This window comes from Pezoporus flaviventris, unplaced genomic scaffold (assembly GCF_033815535.1).
Source record: "Pezoporus flaviventris isolate CSIRO_AGI_PZ_B2104156 unplaced genomic scaffold, CSIRO_AGI_Pfla_v1 ptg000154l, whole genome shotgun sequence".
NCBI classification, from domain to species: domain Eukaryota; kingdom Metazoa; phylum Chordata; class Aves; order Psittaciformes; family Psittacidae; genus Pezoporus; species Pezoporus flaviventris.
In genome coordinates, this window is record NW_026892702.1 from 139,880 (window position 1) to 145,879 (window position 6,000).

General features: G+C 53.5%; 1 pseudogene; it reads right to left on the reverse strand.

The window, feature by feature from the left end:
- Nucleotides 1-1,594: 1,594 nt before the first annotated feature.
- On the reverse strand, nucleotides 1,595-2,733 carry LOC133283144 (olfactory receptor 14A16-like; annotated as a pseudogene).
- Between the last annotated feature and the right edge of the window lie 3,267 nt (nucleotides 2,734-6,000).

Sequence of the window (6,000 nt, forward strand, 5' to 3'; positions counted from 1 at the left end):
GAATGCCAGATGCAAACGCTACTATATTTCAGTGTCAACCAAAACTAGGCTGACTAAATGAAACTTGATACCAGAGAGCTCTCGGCTGTCCTGCCGCGTGGCTCACAGAGCGTGAATGTCCAGCCCCTGCTCCCACAGCTGAAGAGCTACGACAGAAAGACGGTGCTGGGCATCACCTACACACGGGGAGGTCCGCAAGGGCGCCACCAACATGGCAATCTGCCCTGGCTTTGTGCATGTGTGTGTGCCGCGGGGGGCGGTGTGTGGGGGTGGGGTGCGCACGCCGCAGAATCCCAGGTGCATCAGCGCCTGTATTTCAGTGCGTCCCGGGTTCAGCAGCAGCAGCAGTCATTTTTCTGCACTGACGGTGCAGTGCTGTGTTTTCGAATTTAGTCTGGGAGCAGTGCTGATGATAACACAGTGATGCTTTTAGTTCTTGCTAAGTAATGTTTACTCCGATCAAGGACTTTCTCAGTCTCATGCTCTGCCAGTGAGGAGGGGCACGGGAAGCTAGGAGGAAGCAGAGACAGGAGACATGACCCAAACTACGGTATCGTGGTATTCTGTTGTGGTATTGTGGTGTTCCATCCCACAGCACGTCATGCCCACTACATAAACTCGGGGAACTATACAGAAGGCCTAGAAGGAGGAACGGGTGTGTGGAGACCAATGGTCAAGGATGATCCTCCCAAGAAAGTTGCTGCTCCAGTCCTTGGTGAGCAGCTTCCCAGATGGAGTGGAAGAGCTGATTTTACTCCAACTCCTGTGATAAGGAATACTAATCCCTTTCTAGTCTGCTGAACCCAGGACAACAAGACATAAGTGGACAATCTTATGATCATTGGAGGGGCCCTGCCTCCAGCCATGTAGAGGAGCGGGAAAATCGGGTTTGCTGGACTGTGTGGATCAGATGGCCTGGCACATCAGTCCCACAGAAGTATAAGGCTTTGGTAAATACCAGTGCACAGTGCACCCTGACGCCACCAAACTGTTGAGGGGAGGAACCCATTTGTATCTCTGGAGTGACAGGAGGATCCCAAGAGTTGACTGTACTGGAGGCTGAAATCAGCCTAATTGTGAAGGAGTGGCAAAAGCACCCTATTGTGACGGGTTCAGAGGCTCCATGCGTCCTTGGCATAGACTGTCTGAGGAGATGGTACTTCAAAGACCCAGAAGGGTACCGGTGGGCTTTTGGTATAGCTGCCTTGGAGGAAATTAAGCTAGGCTGGGTGTCAGTGGGTGGGTGATGAGCAATTGTATTGTGCATCACTTGTGTTTATTGTTGGGTTTTTTCCTTATCCCCTTTTAGTTCTGTATTATCTCCCCTTGTTATTTCCCTTATCATTATTATTATTAGTGGTAGTAGTAGCAGTGTTATATTATACTTTAGTTATTGGAATGTTCTTACCTCAACTGATGGGATTTACATTTTTTCAGTTCTCCCCATCGCTCCAGGAGTGGGGAAAAGGGAAGAACTGGGGGGGGGGGGGGGGGGGGGGGGGGGAATGAGCTAGCAGCTGCATGGGTCTGAGTTACCAACTGGGCTTAAACCACAACACACAGAGAAGAAGTTGCTGCAGAATCATTTATTTCCCTTAAGTACAGTGAGAGCCCCCCACTGACACAAAGTCTGCAGGTCACACAAGATGGGCAGATACTGAAGTAGCAGGGGATGAAAATTGACATGTCTTAGAGGACAACATCACAAGTGGAAAAAGGAAAACAAATGTAAAGGAGGAAAGACAGACATGGCCTGTCATGACCTACACTTGGAGCCCTTTGCAGAGGAAAGCAGGCAGTGTATGGCTGCTGAAACACATCCAGTCATCAGCATCCCCAGAACATCCTTGAGCTCCTAGTTCCTCAGGCTGAAGAGGAGGGGGTTCACTGTTGGAGGCACCACCGAGTACAGCACGACACCACCAGATCTAGGGATGGGGAGGAGCTGGAGGGGTGCTTCAGGTAGGCAAATGTGCCAGTGCTGACAAAGAGGGAGACCACGGCCAGCTGAGGGAGGCGCATGGAAAAGGCTTTGTGGCATCCCTGCTCAGAGGGGATCCTCAGCACGGCCCTGAAGGTCTGCACATAGTACCCCACAGCGAAAACAAAACACCCACATGTTATAGAGGTACCAACCACAAGAAGCCCAGCTTTTCTGAGATATGATTCTGAGCAGGAGAGCTTGAGGATCTGGGAAAATTCACAGAAGCACTGCTCCACAGCATTGCCTTGGCAGAAAGGTAAAGAAAATGTATTAGCTGTTTGCAGCCCTGCACAGAGAAACCCACTGCCTCATGCAGCTGCTGCTATGTGGACACAAGCTCTGCTGCCCTGAAGGGTCCTGTAGTGCAGGGATTTGCAAATGGCCACGTAGTGGCCATAGGACATGACATTGAGAAGAGAAAATTCTGCTGAAATAAAAAAGACAAACAGAAGAACCTGTGCAGCACATCCCAGGTAGAAGATGGCCCCGGTGTTCTGGAGGGAATTGGCCATGGATTTAGGGACAATGGTAGAGGTGGAGCCCAGGTCCAGGAGGGAGGGGCTGAGGAGGAAGAAGTACATGGGGGTGTGGAGGTGCTGGTCGCAGGCTGTGCTGCTGCTGCTGAGGCCGTTGCGCAGGAGCGCAGCCAGGAGTATGCCCCGGAAGAGCCAGAAGTTCCGGAGCTGCAGCTCCCGCTTGTCTGAGAATGGCAGGAGGAGGAGCTGGGTGATGGAGCTGCTGTTGGACATTTACTGCCTCTGGGCATGGGGCGCTGTCATCGGAGAAAAAGGCAGTGACAGGTTAGGACAGGAGGGATGTCCGATACAGAAGTTCAATTTACACACGACTCTGCTCCCACTGCCCAACCTACTCACCAAGAGTAAAAAAACATCAATGCTCAGGATCCTTCCCTAGCAGGTAAATGCTGCCTCAGTGTCTTTCAGAAGGATGCTCTGAAGAAGTGCTCAGAGGGACTGGAAATTGGAGCAGCATCACCCACAAAGCACTTTAACACAGGGTTAAAGTACTTTTAGACTAACTTAGGTCGAAGATAAAGAACAATGTTTGCCTGGCAGAACGAGTTGCTGAATGTGCATTTGCCTTTTGCTGTGTGTTGCTGTGTGCATGCCTGGGCACCTTTAGCTAAAGTCCCCCTGTCACAGCGGCATGCTTGATGGAAAACTCCCGTGTTACCAGGACATTGCTAATGGTCTGCTGCTGTTACTGACTGGCATTTCTCCCCTCTTTGGTGAGGAAGGTAAAGGCAAGAGAGACAAAGCCAAGGGGCAGATAAAATACATCCCTCAAGGGCTTTTAGAAGGCCTCCCAAAGGAAAGATCTAGTCTCTGATACAGACTGGACTGACATGCCCTGTCCATGTGGCAGGGCAAGCTCATGGCTGGAACTGAGCTGGCACTGGAACTGGTTCCAAGTCCAGAGCCCTCCTAGCTCCAGCCAGACATTGCTGGATGTCCCTGCTTTGACAGCTGATCCCCAGTGTGTGAGAAGTGTCTGATCCACCGTCTGCTTATGCCCTTTGAACAGCTTGTGATGTGTGAGCGCGCATCAGCATTGAATAGCTGAGCTAGTGAAAGGCAAAGATGTGTTCCTTGGCCTCCCTCTGGGCCAAGGCAGGGGAGCAGGCCTGCTATGCTGTGGCTGGTCACTCTGCTAAGGTGGTCGTGTGTTCTCAGAAGCCCCAACAGAAGGTGGGGATGCTCAAGGGCTGGTAGCTGCAAAGCAGAGGAGGAGGGGCGGGCAGACTGCCTTACCTTACCCAGGTAGTAGTCCTGGTTTTGGCTGAGTTCATTCTCTTCCCTGTAGCTGGTGCAGTGCTCTCTTTTGGCTTTAGTCTGAGAACAATGCTGGTAACACACCAGTGGTTTAGTTGTTGCTGGGTAGCACTTACCCTGATCAAGGACTTTTCAGTCTCTCATGCTCTGCCAGTGAGGAGGGGCACAAGAAGCCAGGAGGAACCTGACCTGAACTAGCCACAGAGGTATTCCAGACCACAGCATGTTATGACCGGTATAGAAACTGGGGGAGTTGGACAGAAAGGACCGTTTGATGCTGGATCAGGCTGGGTATTGGTCAGCGGGTGCTGAGCAATTGTATTGGGCAACACTTGTGTTTTCTGGATTTTCATTTCTTTTTTTTTCTGTTGCTTCCTAGTATTATTATCATTTCTGTTATTGTTGGTATTATTTATATTATCACTGTATTTTACTTGCTTTCAATTATTAAACTGTTCTTATCTCCACGTACAGGTTTTCTATTCTTCCGATTCCCACCACCGTCCCACCAGGGGATGGGCGAGCGGCTGCCTGGTGCTGAGTTACCAGCTGGGTTTAAACCAGGACAGAGGGACGCTCCAGCCAGGCGTCCTATGGTGTCTGCCCACTGCTCCAACACAAAAGCACCTTCCAACAGCCCCCAAAGCCAGATCCCCCTATCTCCCAGTGCCCCTCACCTCCCAGCACTACCATCTCCCAGCCCCGCCTGCCTCCCAGGACTGTGTTTTCCCCCAGGACTCCCCCAGGAATGTTGCTAGCCTCAGACCAGGGGTCTCTGAGCAGGACTCTCCCTGCCCCCTCTCCATCCCTTGGGTAACCAGGGGGCTGGGAATGACCCCTCTTCCTGGGGCATGAAGGATCCCGGGATTAGGGAACACTGGGAGGTGGGAGGACAGCTGCGGTGCACTGGCAGGTGGGGATACTGCCGGGTGACTGGGATCTTCAGTCACAGGAGGCGATGGGGAGCACTGGTGAATGCTGGGCACAGGGAGATGAGGGTTCGGCTTGAAGGAGTGCTGGGGTGGTCAGAAGGCCCAGCTCCAGCCCACCCCATTTCCCATGCACTGTAGTCCCCAGTCTTGGGCAGTCCACAGCCATGGCCTCCCCAGTGCAGAGAACGGAGCAGAATATCCCCTGCCCTGACCACCAGCCTGCCACTGCCTGGGGCCACCATACCCACCCAGGTCACTGGAGTCCCACTCTGCAGAGCTGCCTCCAGATGGTGGGTCCCAATGACTCTGTCCCCAGCAAGGCTCTGGCTCCCTGGGTGGCACTCGGACACTGGTCACCCAAGGCCCTTGTCCCCAAGGGATGTCCCTTCAATGCCCTCATCCTTGGCCAGGCCAGCTCTGTCCCCGAGCAGGATGTGGCCACCCGGAGGGACACCGTGAAGCAGATGCTTGTCCTCAGGCAGCCACTTGGAGCTAATTGCAGGGACAACATAGTTCCCATGGCAACAGGAGAGATGTTTGTTCTTGTCATCCCTCCTGTCTGTGTGTAGCTGATAAGCTTTATTTGCCTAGGGCCAGGAAGTGCTGGGGTGGTCACGGTGCCCAGCTCCAGCCCACCCCATTTCCCATACCCTGCAGGCCCCAGTCTGGTCCAGTCCCCATGTTGCCCCAGGGGAGCCCAGAGGGAGCCCTGCTCAGCCCCACTGTGACATCAGAGCCGCCAATCTTGACGCAGAACTGGGCACCCATACAGCGTTGTGGGGCAGGGAAAGAGCCCACAGCTGCACATGACTGTTGCCCGGGGCAGGGACACTCCCGTGGAAGGGCGGCGTGGAGCTGCTGCTGGAACTGGTTTTGCCTGAGGAGCCCAGACTGCTGAGGCTTAGGAGGAAGAACTGAGCAGGGAGGCTGCCTTTGCCCAGAGATGGCAAGGAGAAAGGCACCGTGGAAAAGAGACCAAGAGACCTTAAATGTCTCCTTTGAGACCACAGCTGACCAACGGTCAGCACGAGATGCTGCAGGGCGGAGCCACAGCCAGGCGAGTAGGTACGAAGTTGGCTGCTCATGCATGGGGCATCAGCTTAGGACGGTAGCTGGGACACGGCCTAATACAGCCAGCAGGTCACGGATCAGCATGGGGAAGCTGACAGACGCTTCTGCGCAAGAGCCCTGTGCATTGCCCACCCCCTTTCTGGTGGGCCGTGGCTGAAAGCATGGCTTGCTCTCCCAGCAAGCACTGAGAGCAATCGGCATCTTTTTTGTTTTCCTCCCA